Raw genomic sequence first — 19,418 nt, 5'->3', positions numbered from 1 at the left:
GTTTCAGTATCTCAGCTGGGGAAACGTAACTGCACCCTAATTTAGTTGCAATTATATCGTAAGACATAAGGTTTCGGGTTTCCAGATTGCATCAGCCGTTATTAACCACTGTCGTCAGATGTAGTCGCCCACCGCAACCCCCCCCCCCCAAAAAAAAAAACAATAGAGAGCATTCAGCAGAATCCAAAATGATTTATCGAAGTGGAATAGCTCTGTAGTGTAACTTACCGACAGATTAAAATTATGTGTCGGACAAGGTTAATAGACGACTCCTTGCAATTCGTTTGGACAACAGGAGATGGATGGAATCAGATTCTAAACTACGAAGGCTGGTCTTGAATTCATCTAGATAACTCTCTTAAGTCGCCAAGTTCTCTTGGTTCAGAATAATAATGAAAATTGGTAAAAACAGGAGATGAAAGAACGAGAAAGATGAAAAAAATGCAGAGGTGATGTTCAAAGAAGATCGTAAAGAACACATTCATGTCACAAAAGTAAGGGATAGTGAGAGGTTAGAAGCTGACAATCTTATATTCGAGAATTCTCTTTTTAAAAAAAATTGATGCTATACCGTCCGGACTGAGAGATTATCACAACGCCAGAGCAGACGAGACGACAAGTGTGAAAGCGTGTGATGAATTTCCAGAATCAGTTCATATCATCGATATTGTCAATTTCGTCGAGAATAGATTTTATTATATAAGTAACGAAGGAGAAGCAATTACCGTATAGATGGGACAGAAAAGTATTACACTATGAACCACCAGTCCTCTATTTATAAAACTTTGAGGTGATGTTTATCACACAACGGGTATTAAGAGATTTAAGTTTCATTCCATTCAGAAATGACGCCTATCGCCAACATCAGTACGACGTGTGATCCCACCGGCATTAATACACTCCCATGGTCTTTGTGGTGTGGAAACAAACAGCACTGAATGTCATCATGAGGAATTTAATGTCGCACCTATGGCACATGCTATGTCAGTTCCTATAGACTGCTATCTGGAGGCTGGAGGATGGTATAAAAATCTTCCCTCGGATCCCAGACACGTTATATGGGTGGCAAACCAGGGGACTTCGCAGGCCGGTCAGGGATCCTCGTCTTGAATGGTAAGAAAACTGGGGATACCAGTGCTGCCAGATACTGGCGAACATTCAGCCTCCCTTTAACAATTACCAAACTATACATGTTGCAGTAGTTCTCCGTACCATGACTCCTGGAGCTGGTGACATATGGGAGCATGGACTTCGAGAATTACTGTTTTCTGTAACTGAACAATAGGTCGTCTACTGACACGATGGTTTCGCTCTGACAACCGCAAGCAGAAGCGAGATCAACCTTGAGCATCATAGAGTGACGCTCAATGTCTCAACTGACTCTGACGCCACGCGATGCGCTGTTGTCTAAATGGCGCAGGCCAGAACGAGATCAGAACCTAGCATCAAGTAATCGTCGCATATAATGGTGACACTGTCGAAACCTTTGCCCGAATTTCAGATGTTGTCAGAGCCAGTCCAACAATCCTAAAATCTGCTAATGGTGTAGTCGTACCGGAACTATCTACACCTGCTCTTCTTCTCCTACTGTTGTTCTAAGTCATGTAATCACCTTCGTTCCGAAGACACTACGCTACAGCCAGTTGTATGTGCGATCTGTCAATATAATGCTCCTATGTCGTTCATACCAATGATTAGCCTTCTTCCAAGTCCGAAGGATAGATGTAAGCGAACGTGTACAACCTCTTCTTCGGTGCGACCGCCACGTGAAAAGATCCAATAACATGTGACCCGACCCGTAACCATTAGAAAAATCATTCTTCATGTTGTGGATTGGCAAGACAGCCAATCCACTATGAGGAAGCCGAAAGGCACGCGTTTAAGCTCACACAGGCTGGCGTGAGGTCTGGAACAGGACACGGAATGAGACTAGTAAAAAACGTACGTAGCTTATGGAATACTTAACTTTAATCCATAATTGGTGAACATCGCTCTTGGCGGTACATGTTTTACAGCATCAATAGTAACTGGTAATGGCGCCTTGCTAGGTCGTAGCAAATGACGTAGCTGAAGGCTATGCTAACTATCGTCTCGGCAAATGAGAGCGTAATTTGTCAGTGAACCATCGCTAGCAAAGTCGGCTGTACAACTGGGGCGAGTACTAGGAAGTGTCTCTAGACCTGCCGTGTGGCGGCGCTCGGTCTGCAATCACTGATAGTGGCGACACGCGGGTCCGACGTATACTAACGGACCGCGGCCGATTTAAAGGCTACCACCTAGCAAGTGTGGTGTCTGGCGGTGACACCACACTTCATCTACAGGATAGCATTTGTCTGTACTCAAAATACAGAAAATATAACCGCAAAATGATGATGTTTTAACCAACACATCCCACAGGCACGGAAATACTGGAGAATCAGCACACAGCCAAGGTACCCATGGTGTAACAAGTTCTGTTCCTATCGGTGTATTTCAGATGACAGACTGCTTAGAAACATCGTTGTCAACAAGTGTGTTCGGTGTATGAAGCATGCATTAGTACAATGGAAACCACAAAAAAAAATCTTGCAATTTATAATACAAGGTGACGACATGAAATCTCCTTGATTTCGAAAAGAACTGCGAGACATCGATACTAGTGGTTTGCGTTATCGGGTAAAGCAGTTCTAAAAGTTTTGTTCAAAGATTTAATACTTTTCCACATGGGTCGCTTTTGTAACCCTTAAAATGTTTAGATTATATTCTGTCACAAGTACCTCTCTAGTGCATGAGGCTATTGCATTCACAGTTACTCCGCGGATATAGCCAAGGACACGCACAGGCCAGGTATGCATTTTGCCTTTCACATAACCGCGCAGAGGGGTTATGTCCTTACATCGCGGATACAGCTTCTTTGGTGCATCATGATCTATCCACCGCTATGGAAGTATTCGGTACAGGAAGTCACGAACATGTAAAACTCAGAGCGTCGTTGCACCATTCTGCTGGAAGACAACATTTGGATGAAGGGGAATAAACCGAGGGACATGTTTTAAGTAATAACTACACATATCAAAAACATTTTGCATCATCCAGGTTCCCAGAACCCTGAAGATAGACGGTGACCGTGCATATTATATCACAACCACAGTGTCTTTGGCTGTTCAGAGATTTCACTAAACGCCCCCAACGATGTAAACAACCATGCATGATCAGCGCCTATTAGACGGAGGGGGTCCAACCTGATCAATTCCTGTCATTCCACAGGGAAAGAGGTACACGGCTCGTGTTGTCTGTAGTTCAACTATGCCTAGACGATCAATACCGCGGTTCGATCGCATTAGCATTGTTACTTTGTGCCAGGAAGGGCTCTCAACAAGGGGAGTGTTCAGGTGTCTCTGAGTGAAAAAAAGAGATGTCGTTCGGACATGGAGGAGATACAGAGAGACAGGAACTGTCGATGACAGACGTCGCTCAGGCCGCCAAAGGGCCACTACTGCAGTGGATGACCGCTACCTACGGATTATGGCTCGGGGGAACCCTGGCAGCAACGCCACCATGTTGAGTAATGCTTTTCATGCTGCCACAGCACGTTTTGTTACGACTCAAACTGTGCACATTAGGCTGCATGATGCGCAACTTCACTCCCAACGTCCATGGCGAGGTCAATCTATGCATCCACGACACCATGCAGCGCGGTAAAGATGGGCCCAACAGCACGCTGAATGGACCGCTCAGGACTGGCATCACGTTCTCTTAACCGATGAGTGTCGCATGTGCTTTCAACCGGACAATCGTCGGAGACGTGTTTGGAGGCAACCCGGTCAGGCTCAACGCCTTTTCACACTGTCCAGCTATTGCAGCGAGGTGGAGGTGCCCTGCTGTTGTGTGGGATGGCATTACGCGGGCCGACGTACGCCGCTGGTGGTCATGGAAGGTACCGTAACAGCTGTACGATACGTGAATGCCATCCTCCGACCGATAGTGCAACCACATCGGAAGCATATTGGCGAGGCATTCGTTTTGATGGACGACAAATCGCGCCCCCGTCGCGCACATCTTGTGAATTACTTCCTTCACGGCAACTACATGGTTCGACTAGAGTGGCCAGCATGTTCTGCAGACATGAGCACTATCGAACATGCTTGGGATACAGTGAAAAGGGCTGTTTATTGACGAAGTGACCCATCAACCATTCTGAGGGATCTATTCCGAATCGTCGATGAGGAGTCAGACAATCTGTACCAGCAGTGCCTTGATGAACTTGTGGATAGTATGCAACGACGTTGTAGAAACTGTTACAAGCCTCTCACATTGAAGTCCACGCTAAATTTCGAAATTCTGTAAAAGATCGCCAATCTTGGGTATTTTGCTTCAGTTTAAATTTGACATGTTTGTTTCGTTGCCTCTGCAACGGTGTTCTAACCCGTTTTGTTCACCAAGGAGGATCAGCTCCGTCGTTTGTTAATTTATTCGGTATAAATCTCTGAATTGCTGCCGATACTATTTCTTTGAATTTAAGCCATAGCTGTTCTACACTTATAATATTAATTAGGAATGTGTAGAGATTGTCTCTCAGGAAGGCGTCAAGTGAATTTTTATCTGCTTTTTTTTTGTTTTAAATAGGTATATTCACTTATTTTTCGAGGACTTGGGGATTACAATATTCAGTCTCGCTGCGATAACCCTGTGTTCACTAATCGCTGAATCGGTTTAGGTGCTCGTTATTACCTCTGGATTACTTGTCTCTAAGAGGTCAAGTGTGTTTTCACAACCAGACAGAATCCCTTATGTTAAGTTTCCATTCAGTCACCATGTAAACTATGTATATTTCCAAACTTGTATTGTCGAATTTCGTTCGTAAGGATTATTTAAACTAGCATGTGGTTTGACAATATTAAAAATATTTGTCGTTTTAAGCGCAGTTGTTTTAAAGCTTTAAAGGTTAAAATGAGCACAGAGCAAAAAATGCCGCCCACCTTAAGGTGCCGCCCCTAGGCCCGTGCCTATTTGGCCTATACGTAAATCCGCCACTGCAAGCACGGCCAGACAAGCGGTTCTTGTTACTGTTTGGTCGCGGCAGAGAAACTGACCGAGCGGTTCTAGGCGTTTCAGTCCGTAACCGCGCTGCTGCTACGGTCGCAGGTTCGAATCCTGCCTCGGGCATGAATGTGTGTCATGTCCTTAGGTTAGTTAGGCTTAAGTAGTTCTAAGTCTAGTGGACTGATGACCTCAGAGGTTAAGTCCCATAGTGCTTAGAGCCAAACTGGTCCAACTATGCTGTTTTTGATCAGAGCACAACACATATTCACCTTTTCACTGTCTCTGATGTTTTCCAGAAAACTAAGTGGGTTTTCCGAACCCAGATGCGGATGTTATTCATATTAAACTTCCCACAAATCTGGAAGGTTTCTTCTAAAAAAAAAAAACTAAATTTCATAATTTCATACATAGCTGGTGTTTTGCCCCATCCGTTCAAAAATCCATCATTCGTCTCAAAGTAGGATATTTTGTGGTATTTTGCTCAATCTGGCCGAACATCCATCGTTCGTCTTAAAGTCGGATATTTTACTAGAGAGCTATGGGCTGATTTCTATTTCGTATACCACACCACCCAACGGGTTCTCATTGTTGTCATATCACGTAATTAAGTAGTACCTGATACAAAACGAAAGAAATCGTTTAGAAAAAAGTCTACGCAAACCTGTTTGACCTGCATTATATGATGTGTCAACAGCAAGTATCTTCAGACATAGTTATTTTCTTATTGTATTTGGAAGTTAGGGAGTTTTCATGTGGACAACCTGTATACTGTGCATGTAATAAGCGGTAGCATAGCTATTTAAAGAATTTTACACACGGGTGCTGTTTAATACATCATTTGAAGAAGCGGTGATAGAAAGGAAGTAAATGCGCACTCGTAAAGGGTAACTACGTTAATGCGTAATGTGTTAATGCGTATGCCGTCATCATTAAGGCGAAAAAATAACGGATACATTTAGAAAATTACATGATAACTTCTGGCAGCTCTGTGTAAATTTTATTTTACGGACAAAACAAACTAAATACAAAGTAGCAATTTGATGCCCTTCAAATCTGATTTTGTAAAGGGATACAAGTATTAAGTGAGCTTTGAAGATATGCAAACGGAGGTGTCATAGATAGATCAGATAAAGAAATAAATTGTTTATTTTATTAGCTTACAGAAGAAAGACAGACTAACAGCACAAGGTCAAAAAAATGGCTCTGAGCACTATGGGACTTAACTACTGAGGTCATCAGTCCCCTAGAACTTAGAACTACTTAAACCTAACTAACCTAAGGACATCACACACATCCATGCCCGAGGCAGGATTCGAACCTGCGATCGTAGCGGTCACGCGGTTCCAAACTGACGCGCTTAGAACCGCACGGCCACACCGGCCGGCTAACAGCACAAGTGGTAAGGCGCTAAGTACTGAGTCATTTCATAGTAGAAAGTGTAAGGCCAGCCGCCACAGAGAGTGCGTAAGCAATGTAGTGTTAGGACAGCAGCTTCCTCGTGATCTTTCTTAAAATTTAGTGACGTAAAACTAGAGGGACAGAGGTAACTACAAACTAACTATCGTCCAAAAAATGGCGATAATAATGCGGCATGTCGAGGGTGAAAATGCTAATAATCGCTGTAAATAACTCCAAGAAGAAACTGAGTACTGTTTGCTTCAAGTTGACATGTGTTTGAAAGATGACGAAAGTGTGCAGTGTGACATTTCTATCCATATTTTCGTTGTATAGGACGTATAGCCTCTTGGAAAAATTTGCAACACTGGACGCAAAGACCCAATTGGAAGCCTGTTCTGCACGATAGAATACTCTAGCTTGTTGAAGCTGCCCAAACACTGGCCCCAGTTTCACCAACAATTATATTGTTAAAAACAATTAGAAGCCATAATCGCACAAAATATTATTTATTCAAGACAACCGGTTTCAACAGTCTTACCTATCATCTTCAGGTCTCAAACATTTTTTTTAGTAAAACATGTTCATTTTATGCTGAACACCCTGCAAAATATGTCAAGTGGATAAAAGTCAGCACATTATAGACGTTTGTCATCGCTAAAATATTTAAAACCATACAACACCTTGTGCAAAAGGCCATGTCTACAAACATATTGCTCACAGATGCTTTTTACATGCATACAGAATAGCACATCTGTTACATATGCTGACCACGTACTAAACAGTGGGAATTCAGTTTAAATGGCGTAAAAGGTACAACTGTTGTAAATTATACGCTATTCTGATGTGTGTCATCTCTATGCTGCGTCTAGTGTTATCCCGTGTGAAAGTGTGTGAACGTTTTCGAAATGTTTCTGACTCGTGGGACTGAGGCGGGACGCAGTTACCGGGCCGGAATTCAACTACTCAGAAGTAGGATATCGCCTAAAAACCACACACAGGCTGGCCGGTATACCAGGCCTCGGCGTTAATCCGCCAGGTGTATTGGATCCGTCACCCGCGCTCTTCCCCGAATCCCTGAAGTGGCGAGCAAAAGCGCACGGCAATCTGAGCAAGTAACATAAATAAATATAATAAAATAAACAATTGCCTCATGTTATAAGAGTAGCCGACTTTGCTAGAAACTACCCATCATACGAGATGGGAAGAAGGGAGAGTAACTAATGTTAGTTTCACGGTGTATTACAATATAGTTTTATGATTTCACAACAAATGGCTCTTCCTACATGTACTCCTAACCAATATCTACTGATACTCTTCCTTCCTTCACACTAATACATAACTGATAAGTCTTTCTGTTTCATATTTTTTACACTGAAGAGCCAAAGAAACTGGTACACCTGACTAATATCGTGTAGGGCCCCCACGAGCTCGCAGAAGAGCCGCAGCACGACATAGCATGGACTCGACTAATGTCTGAAGTAGTGCTGGAGAGAACCGACACCATGAAACCTGCAGAGCTGTCCATAAATCCGTAAGATTACGAGGGGGTGAAGATCTGTTCTGAACAGCACGTTGCAAGGTATCAGAGATATGATCAATAATGCTCATATCTGGAGAATTTGCTGGCCAGCGGATGTGTTTAAACTTAGAAGAGTGTTCCTGGAGCCACTCTGTAGCAATTTTGGACGTTCTGGGTGTCGCATTGTCCAGCTGTAATTTCCCAAGTCCGTCGGAATTCACAGTGGCATGAATGGATGCAGCTGACTATACAGGATGCTTATGTACGTGCGACCTGTCAGAGTCGTATCTAGACGTATCAGGGATCCTATACCAATTCAACAGCAAACGTCCCACACCATTGCAGAGCCTCCACCAGCTTGAACAGTCTCCTGCTGACATCTAGGGTCCATGGATTCATGAGGTTGTCCCCACACCCATAGACGTCCATCCGCTCGATACAAGTTGAAACGAGACTCGTCCGACCAGGCAACATGTTTGCAGTCATCAACAGTCCAATGTCGGTGTAGACGGGCCCAGGCGAGGCGTAAAACTTTGTGCCGTGCAGTCGTCAATGGTACACGAATGGGCCTTCGGCTCCGAAAGTCCTTATCGATGATGTTTCCTTGAACGGTTCTCAAGCTGGCATTTGTTGATGGCCCAGCATTGAAAACTGCAACAATTTGAAGAAGGGTTGCATTTCTGTCACGTTGAACGGGTCTCTTCAGTCGGCGTTGGTCCCGTTCTTGCAGGATCTTTTTCCGGCCCCAGCCATGTCGGTGATTTGATGTTTCATCAGATTCCTGATATTCACGCTTCACTCGTGAAATGGTCGTACGGGAAAAGCCGCACTTCATCGCTGCCTCTGAGATGCTGTGTCCTGTCGCTCGTGCGCCGATTATAACATCACGTTCAAACCCACCTAAGTATTGATAACTTCCCGTTTTACCAGCACTAACTGATTTAATAACTGCGCCAGACGCTTGTTGTCTTATATATTCGTTGCCGACCGCAGCGCCTTATTCTGCGTCTTTACATATATCTGTATTTGAATGCGCATGCCTATGCCAGCTTCTTTGGTGCTTGAGACTATTAAGGGGTCGAGGGGGTAAAGTAAGTATAGATAAAAATACCGAACAAATAAATGAGTAAAAAAGATGGCTGTCCAGGAGAAGCGCAAGCTACGGGCTGAATGCCATCGCGTACGCAAAGAAACAAAGTGTCTGCAGTTTTCTTTATTTAATACTTTCTTCACTCAAACATTTGCGATTACCTGGAGAGGTAATGAATTTGGCATAAAAAGAATTTCATCTACCTTTAACCCCACATCAACAGGCCCTGAAGCAGCGCATCCTTCTCTAAAGTTTCAAGGGTAGATATTACGCCCACGATTTGAGTCTAAACTTAGCAGATAGTTGTTAAGTGTCCATATGATGGCATCACTAACTGAGAAGAAAGTGAGAACAATAGTTTTCCTCCATTGGACCCATTTTACCCTGGTGTCCCCTGTATAACGAAACACAACGATGTCTGCAAAACAACTGTCTCCAGTGCTTCCAGATGCCTCTGGTGTCGCAGTTTCTCCATGAACTGTGCTAATAAATTCAGATATGCCGGTGTGTATGCTGTACACCAGGTAAGGCGCTGTAGTGAAGTCGTGTACTGTGTCGCCAGTAATGTCGAGGTTCTTCCCAGGACGGAGGAATGTGCTCTTCATAGATTTGTCCCTGCTAAAGTTGTAAAATCATCCTTTCCAAACATTTGTCTGGAGAGCAACAGGTAGTATGCACAATCACAGTGACATCTTCGAAAGAAAACACTTTGATCCCTGTGTTCTCGCACGGAGCAAAATCATGCTGGAGTGGCATACGGAACAACAGATCTTAATATGTTAATATGGTGGTCGGACGAAACATGTTGATGGACAGAGGCAGAGAGACTAGGTTCTCCCAACACACATGCGACGTTTCAGAGGTAAAGATGATCCGACCCCTTCTTATGGTGACAATGCCTGTCCACATCAAGCAGCGCTGGGGAGACGCATTTCTCAAATGTCACTCCATATTCGTCATACGGGAAATCTCATACAGAATATGTTAGGAGTCAGTTGGGGAGACACATTGCTGCTTGTCAGTCGCCCCCAAGTACTTGCGAAACGCCTCGATGATGTGTTTGAATGACTACTGTCGATCACCAACAAACTTCTTGATCCTCCTTATAAGTGGCATGGTACATAGATTCTAAGTATACTTGGTACTTAGGGATCAATATGTCCACCGTTCTTTTGTATTATTTTTTGAAATGTGTTTCTTACTTTTCAGATCATAAGTTATTTCATGTTTTGGACAGTACTGCATAACACATGTCTTGAGTGAAAGGCTTACTTATTCCTCCCGGCATTTCATACAGAAAATGCTATCTCTTTCGTCGATATACTTTTCTGGCAGTAGGATACCTACTGATACAGGGAATGTGGTTGGGGAGTGGAGTGCTGGGTTGTTCGCGATTGAGGGTCAGCTGGAGCGAAAAAAAATTATTTCAGTTTCTTTTTTTATTTTCCCTACACAGGTTTCATTAACAAGTCTTCAGACTCGCTACCAATTTGGAACACCCGACGTCCTTGGAATTAGCCACGCGCCAGATATGATAACTTGACCCAGCTCGACCAGCGCCCGCCGTCGGTAGCAAAGACGGGGCACACCCCTCAACTGCTGAGAGTTTAGGATCAGTGGAAAGCGGAAACTTTCTTGCTGTCAAACAAATATCTGAAAAAGTAGATTGATCTCACTCCTAGGAATAACACCATTGGCTGATAGCATTTAGAACCACCCCAACTGGAGCAATGTTCCAAAACTTGAGCAGAAATGCATTGTGTAATCATAAAACAGAGACTTTAGCATCTTTTGGCCTCAATAAATATTGAATGTGAAGGCAACACGCACTACTATTATGAAAAAACATTCACTGCAAAGTAACGTTAATAGATAGAGTAGAGGCCCTTCTCTAAGCTACAATAAAGCTGCTTACTCTAGAAGGCTCACTTACTATCTGTTAACTTTAACAACTTTAACGTCTCTTACAACTACGTCCATCTCGGTAGCTACGGTTTGCTGCCGGAAGGGCTTGCGTTTGATTCTTATCCGAGTCGGTGTTGTGTTGTCCTTGCCTTCGTATGGTCATGACTGATACGAAAATGCCTACATGGCGTCATAAGACAAGTCTAAACCTAATATTCTGAATTGTCCAAGCACACAGTCGTATTGTCTTTCCCCTATTGAGATGTCTCTATGGGCACGTACCGAAAGCCAATAACTTCTTTTAAAGAAAATACAAAAAATCACGTCAGTAGTCATTGAGAAATAACGCTCTTATGCTAATTTATACTAGCCGGAGATTACTCTAGGTTTCCAATTTATAAACAGGCATTAAGCTTATCAACAGTAACAACAAAACCCAGCATACGGCGGTAGCATTATTAGTTATCACAAAAATAAACAGTTCTCGCTGTAGCATTTTGCTGCTGAAAGCTCAAGAAAGCCACTGAAGAAACGACAACCTAGACAACGAGCGCATGTCCGGTGTTCTTTACACGCAACACAAATGAACAAACTAATAAATACGGGCAGGTGCGTACAATAAACAAAACCAACAAGTACATGAAAATTTTACTTAACACAGCCAACAAATTCCTTGGAACCAACTAAACACACAGTGGCAAAACTGAACCCAATCACTGATCAACACACGGCGATGACTTGAAATAAATAAACAGACGAGTGTTCAGAACACAATAGCACGGTGATAATACTCAAGGCAAACAGAGAAGCATAAGGCGAAGACTTAACTAGATTCGCACATACTCGTCCTACACACAGCCAACAAAATTAAAATAAATTGATAGAACCCAGTCACCCAATCCTGATGCTCACTCGGACACGGTTCTCGCAAGACACGTGTCCTCAGGTAACTTGATATTTCTGACTTTAGAGCCAGAGGACCTCTTCCTAACATTCACTCTATACTTTTGTGTCGATTGCGGTAGCTGAAGCATGATGTAAGAAGTGTAAGACGCAGACAACTGATGATACAGTGTGTACCAATTTCGACAGAAATTGAGCCATTTTAGTAGGAGGATAATCTGATTGGTTGCTCACACAGCAGCCAACGTGCCAAATTTTTTCGAGTAATTTCTTAACATTTGATAAAGTATAATTCAGATTCAACTGTATATCATACTGAATACGTTCTCAACAGCAATGTTTGATCCACTTACATCAGATCTCAAATTCCATTTACAACTGACTAACGATATTTGGACGAAACACTTCATGCATCTTCGCGCCCCGCAAAACATGCGCTACAAAGTGAAGCGATTCGGGCTGTCTAGTGAGTCTGGAATGAGGGATTGAACGGCATACTTAGCGTTAAGGGCCACACGAATAAAATCTATGATATGCACTATGTAAAACAGTACCCAAATATCGCAACTCAGCGTGCGAAGTAGAGAAGAACAGAGAAACAGTGTGTACCACTTTTGTGAACTTGTTTTATAGAGACTTAAAGTGATAACATTATGATTGATTCTAATCTGAACTGTGACACGTGTGACGTTCGAGGTTCACGTAATCGTAACGTCTCATTAACGGTTTGTAGCTTCAACTGCTTTGTGTGTTGCGAATAAAAACCTATTGCCATAACTACTTTGGAACTTACCATATAATTTACTAGAATCGAGACTCTCAGTCTTCTCAGCAGTTATTTTACAAATGGCTCTGAGCACTATGGGACTCAACATCTATGGTCATCAGTCCCCTAGAACTTAGAACTACTTAAACCTAACTAACCTAAGGACATCACACAACACCCAGTCATCACAGTTATTTTACAATAACATTTTGTAGATTACAGGTGTTCTCTTCCTGGATTAAGGCTTGTTCACCTGATTTCTGTGCACTGTCAATAGAGTCATCACCTGTTTTGTATGAAGCTGATTTTTGGCCATCTGATCCCTTTAGAAAGGTTTCGGGTGATTTACATAATGAGCCATATTCTGAGGGATTTTGAAAATGAAACTGCTTATGGTTTCTGTCAGTCACTAAGCTTTCCGCTTTGAAGGTGTAAATGCTACAGATGTATAGTTCAGACAAGAAAACATTTGTTTTCTAGTTAAAGGACTGCCCATTCTGCATCTTATGCTGCACCATATCAATACGAGTACCTGTCTGTGAATATGATGCGAACATGTTTCCATCCTTATACACAATGTTACAGATATAGCACATCCACTCAACGGAAAGAATATTTTTTTATCTGTTTCTGGGTATCATACTCATTTTCGCAGATGATGGCCTAATATTTATTGGGAGAATGAGCTTTATATTAAGATATATCAGGAATTGTCAGTTCACGTAGACTGAATTTGTGTTCCTAATTTGTAGAGGAATATTGACCATCATTTAAAATCCTTGAAGCATCTAAAGTACTCTTTTTTTCTTGTTCTTCTACTTGCCAAGTCTTCCATTCAGTATTGTTTAAACATCTACCTTTCTGGGACTTTTTATTGCTCTGTTTAATACTCCTGGAATATTTTCACACTCACACTTAGATTCCACATCTACTGTTATCCCTCCTTCCTTGTCACGTAACTTCTTGAAGCTTAATTAGTCATTTTTACTGTCTACCTAATAGTAAAGTGGAAAATTTTTTCTATCTCTGCAAGTTGATGTTTCATGATCATCTTCGTGTAACTGATACTTCGCTTTTAGGTAATTCGTTAATCCATCATTTACTAAATCCAGATCCACTTCTAATATCTCAAACTGATGCTGAAGTTATGTACACCACTTACACAAAGTATTGTCTTCAGAAACAACTACCTTCTCTCATTAACCGTCCGATTTTTGTCGGTATGTCTGTTTTAGTATACGGTGTTACGCCAGCACGAAGTGAAACGCACGTCCCCGTAATTTTTTCGTCGCATATAAAGCATCTCAAATCACCTGTAGAACCTCCATGATGTTTTGCCATCCCCAGTAGTAATTTTCTTGTTCTCGTCTGGCGAAGCGAAATTGCTTGAATCATCTGTGGAATCTCTAAGATGATCTGTCATCCCCAACGATAATTTGCTTGTTTGTTGCTTCGGAAAGTGAAATAGATTTTTGTCAAAAGGATAATTCTGGTCGCAGAAGAAACTTCACAGAATTTGAGTAACTTTTGATATAACTACAACTAGTTATATTAACAGTTACAAAAAGCTGTGGAGGTTTCATCTGAGACCAGAATATCATTTTGACAAACAGTTACTTTCCAGCCTCACTTCAAGAAAAACGAACTCTCAACCTGAGCACTTCATCAGTGCTGAGACAACGACATGTATAGAATATTTTGAGTTAGCAATGTATGACACAGTTTGTGTTCTACCTTGAAGTGGCAGAATACAATTCGGCCACTTGCATGTCCTCTATTCACAGCACAAAAGGAGACAGTTACGTCTCATTTATAACACTGAGGAAAGAAAACAAAGGAGGACGTAACGTGGGAAATGATTGTTGATTTACAAAAAAACTATTATCGTCATGTTCGATAGTTACCTCAGTTAACATCTGACTTGACGAGAAACCCCTCACATCAGTCACAACTTGATGAACTTCCGTTTCATTCAGTCTCACAAAGTCAACCCAATATTTTATTCTCTTTTTCTTTGAACGGCTGTAAACTCCACCGACTGACATTTTAATCCATTGTGGTACCACAGGTCCATTTCAAATACAGCTGCCTAAGACTCCAATCACTACACAAGCGAGGCTTACTGGCCATTTCCTCCCGAATCATGTGTAGAACTATGAAAGGGACCAGTTCGAAACTGCAGTCGGTTTCCTAAAACAATCAGTAATACATGGCACCAATAGACATATTAGTACCTGATCCTCCGTTCAATTTACTTGCGAGAAAACAAGCCAAGCGTAACCGTCGCGAATTACCATCCACACGTCATTGCGGAAACACTCATAAGCGAGCCAAAACGAGTTACTAAGACATGATACATGACTGACCGAGTACACACATGCACAGTAAACTCACTGCAGAATCATTCGGTGAGCAACTTGATCGTGCCTAGAAAAGGAACCAGTACGCTACTGCCGATAGGATACGACTAACGATAGTTGGTACTTTTCCAGTTCGTAAGTGGGTTACGAAGCTATATGTCAGCTAATAGAAACAACTCGAACGGACTTATATTTCCAGGAGCATATTACACAGTATCTAACTCTGTGTGGATTTCACTGACCGTCACTAACCTCATTAGGCGAATGGTGCAATCACTGATACAGAAAACAAGTACAGGATTCCAATCAGACTGCACAAATTCAGAAGATCTCAATTTACAACTGACAGTACAAAGCCGTGACATATCAGCTGTTGATAACTAATCGCTCAGACGTTTCGCACGAAAAGCGAACATAAAAGTCCCATTATTAACCGCACGTCACTGTAGACACTCTGCAAACCGAGCCAGAACCAATATCCGCCGACGTGAAGCCTAAACCCAACCGGAATACACACGCTCACTGGTGTAGAATGTCAAACCGACTGCTAACGTATTAGTAACTAATCATTCACGCTGTAGGCTTACTAAAAGATAACACATGTGTTCCTAATCACTAACCACAAATCGTTGTGGAAACACTCACAGTGGGGCCAAAACCAGTTTCCTGATACATGATACATGACTGGAAACCACAGATACAAACACACACCCAAAAACACCCCCACATACAGACACATTAAACCCACTAAGCAACCACGCAGACGTCAGCTTTCGGTCCATAAAACACGACACGAGACTAGCCGATGCTTACTCAATTAGCAAGTGAGTGACCACACCATCGGACGGCTGAGCTAAATACTATAGGCACTTCCGCTACTTGCAAGAATAATGTACATTATGCAGCTGCACTTCGCTGCACGACGGGACGAGAACCTGTCACAACAACTTACACATACGTGATATCACGCCTTGGGGTCAACGGTATAGACGGGCGTACGTCGCAGCACGTAATACCCCAGGTCTTACGTGTGATAGCAGCGTTCTTCGGCGGGGAGCGAGTTACTATTTCAGACGATTAATAATTCTTAACCGCGCTTTTAAGCACATGCAAACTCTCGATAACATATCAAAGACATTTCTATATTTACATCGATACTCGGCAATCCACCTTGCGACTAGTGGCGGAGGATACGCTTTACCACTTCCAGTCATTTCCTTTCCCGTTCCACTCGAAAACAGAACGAGGGGAAAACGACTGTTCATACACACTGAAGAGCCCAAGACACTGGTACATCTGACTAATGTCGTGTAGTCCCTCCGGGAGCACGTAGAAGTGTCGCAACACGATGTGACATGGACTCGACTAATGCCTGATGTAGTGCTGTAGCGAACTGACACTGTGAATCCTACAGGGCTGTCCGAAAATCTGTAAGAGTACGAGGGGGTAGAGATCCCTTCTACCGGCCGGAATGGCCGAGCGGTTCTAGGCGCTACAGTCTGAAACCGCGCGACCCCTACGGTCGCAGGTTTGAATCCTGCCTCGGGCATGGATGTGTGTGATGTCCCTAGGTTAGTTAGGTTTAAGTAGTTCTAAGTTCTAGGGGACTGATGACCTCTGAAGTTAAGTCCCATAGTGCTCAGAGCCATTTGAACCATTTGAGATCCCTTCCGAACAGCACACTGCGAGGAATCCCATCAATAATGTTCATGTCTGGGGAGTTTGGTGGCCAGCGGAAGTGTTTAAACTCAGAAGAGTATTCCTGGAGCCACTCTGTATCAGTTCTGGACGTGTGGAGTATCGCATTGCCCTGTTGGAATTTCCGAAGTCCATCGAAATCCACAAAGGGCATTAATGGATGCAGGTGATCAGACAGGATGCTTACGTACGTCTCACCTGTCAGAGTCGAATCTAGACGTATTAGGCGTCCCATATCAGTCCAACTGCACACGCCTACTCCATTATAGAGCCTCCTCCAGCTTGAAAAGTCCCCTGCTGATATGCAGGGTCCATGGATTCATGGGGCTGTCTCGATACCGACATCCAATCCAAAAAATTTGAGACGATATTCGTCCGACCAGGCAATATATTTCTAGTCATCAACAGTCCAATGTCGGTGTTGACGGAAGCAGGCGAGGCGTAAGGCTTTGTGTCGTGCAGTTATCCACGGTATACGAGTGGACCTTCGGCTCCAAAAGCCCATATTGATGATGTTTCGTTGAATGGTTGACACATGTTGATGGTCCAGCGTTGAAATCCGCAGCAGTTTGCGAAAAGGTTACACTTCTGTCACGCTGAACGTTTCTATTCAGTCGTCGTTGGTCCCGTTCTTGGTGGATCATTTCCTGGCCACATCGTTACGGCCATTTGATGTTTTACCGGATTCCTGATATTCACGGTACACTCGTGAAATGGTCGTACGGGAAAATCTCCACTTCACGCTACATCGGAGATGCTGTGTCCTATCGCTCGTGAGCCGATTCTAACACCACTTTCAAACTCGCTTATATCTTCATAACCTGCTATCATAGCAGCAGTAACTGATCTAACATGTGCGCTAGACACTTGTCTCATACAGGCGTTGCCGGCCGCAGCGCCGTATTGTGCCTGTTTACATATCTCTGCATTTGAATACGCATGCATATACCAGTTTCTTTGGCGCTTCAGTATACCTCCATATGAGCCCTAACTTCTCGTATCTTATCTGCGTTGTCCTTACTCACAGTGTGTATTGCAAGCAATGAATAATTCTGCAGTCAACTTCAAACGCACGTTCTGTAAATTTTCTCAATAGTGTTCCTCGAAAAGAAGGTCACTTTCCCCTTAGGGATTCACATTTGAGTTCCTGAAGCATCTCCGTAACACTTGCGCGTTCTTAGAACTAACCAGCAACAAATATTAAGCTTTAGTGGATACGTTTATACTGACATATCGTTTTGCCGTCGGCCCTGCACGGAGCAGAGCGTTTGCAATACAATGCGACCACAGCGTCACCACAGGTTGGTTGCATGGCCAGAATTTCTCGTAGGTCCCGTTAACGATCCAAGGAGGTAAACCTATCACACTGTAGCTGGAGGACGGCCAACTGCTGGCTAGTTCCGCTGTAATGCACATCACTAGAGAGAAGATTCCGTCTCTGGTCGCTGCAAGCCTCAGAGTGGGAAAACAGCGGAAGGTAGGGTCACTCAGCAACCTCCATAAAAGTGGCGATCCACATTATCAACGGCTGATGAGACACAGGTTTTTATTTTGCTTCTTTTATTGGTCATGTAGAAGCCATTTTAGCATTTAGTGAAAGTTTTCGTACTGAATCTCACAGATCTGCAGCAAGAAAACATTTTAAGTGATAAGAAGAAAAATATGTTGTTGCACAGTAAAGACATCGCTGTCCCTCTGTGACAGTTTACTCCGCTATAATCACCCGATTACCAAATTTCTCATCTTCTTATATTGCTTATATTGTTGTTGTTGTTGTTGTTGTGGTCTTCAGTCCTGAGACTGGTTTGACGCAGCTCTCCATGCTACTCTATCCTGTGCAAGCTTCTTCATCTCCCAGTACCTACTGCAACCTACATCCTTCAGAATCTGCTTAGTGTATTCATCTCTTGGTCTCCCCCTACGATTTTTACCCTCCACGCTGTCCTCCAATACTAAATTGGTGATCCCTTGATGCCTCAGAACATGTCCTACCAACCGATCCCTTCTTCTGGTCAAGTTGTGCCACAAACTTCTCTTCTCCCCAATCCTATTCAGTACTTCCTCATTAGTTATGTGATCTACCCATCTAATCTTCAGCATTCTTCTGTAGCACCACATTTCGAAAGCTTCTACTCTCTTCTTGTCCAAACTATTTATCGTCCATGTTTCACTTCCAGTAAGACCAGACTAGCCTACAAACAACACCTAGCACTAAATAGAGGGTGTTCATAATTGTAATTCCAGTTTCAAAACGATGTAGAAAGAGAACCACTGTTCAGATTGATATCAAGTGTGATCGGCTTATTATTGACTCAGGGGGGAAACGTTATGGAACAAAAAGAAAATTAACGACAGTGTTATCAGTAGATGGAGCTATCAGCAACATAACGTAAATAGGGCCAGCTGCAAATGACTGATGAATAGCAGAACGACGGTCGTGCTTTGTGCTGCACAGTACCGTCATCTGCACCGTGCAGTGTGCGTGACTGCACAAGTTCGGCAGTATTCGTGGCACTGTTAGGTAGGTAAGCCCATCCACCTCGCCAAAGCTGTAGCACTTCGGATGGGAAAAATTAGTTCTTAAGTGTTCTGAGTCCAAAACCCACATAAAGAACGTAATGACATCGGTTTGTCGTTGTCCTGGCGCCAAAAACCGCATAAGAGTTAAAATAAGAAAGCTTTCTAATTGTTCTGGGCCTAAATACAGCATAAAAAGCAAAATGACATCCGTTTCTAATCGCCTTGAGACTGGCGGAA

This window comes from Schistocerca cancellata, chromosome 3 (assembly GCF_023864275.1).
Source record: "Schistocerca cancellata isolate TAMUIC-IGC-003103 chromosome 3, iqSchCanc2.1, whole genome shotgun sequence".
Lineage (NCBI taxonomy): Eukaryota > Metazoa > Arthropoda > Insecta > Orthoptera > Acrididae > Schistocerca > Schistocerca cancellata.
The sequence above is the reverse complement of the archived record's forward strand: the minus strand, read 5'-3'. Positions refer to the sequence as shown.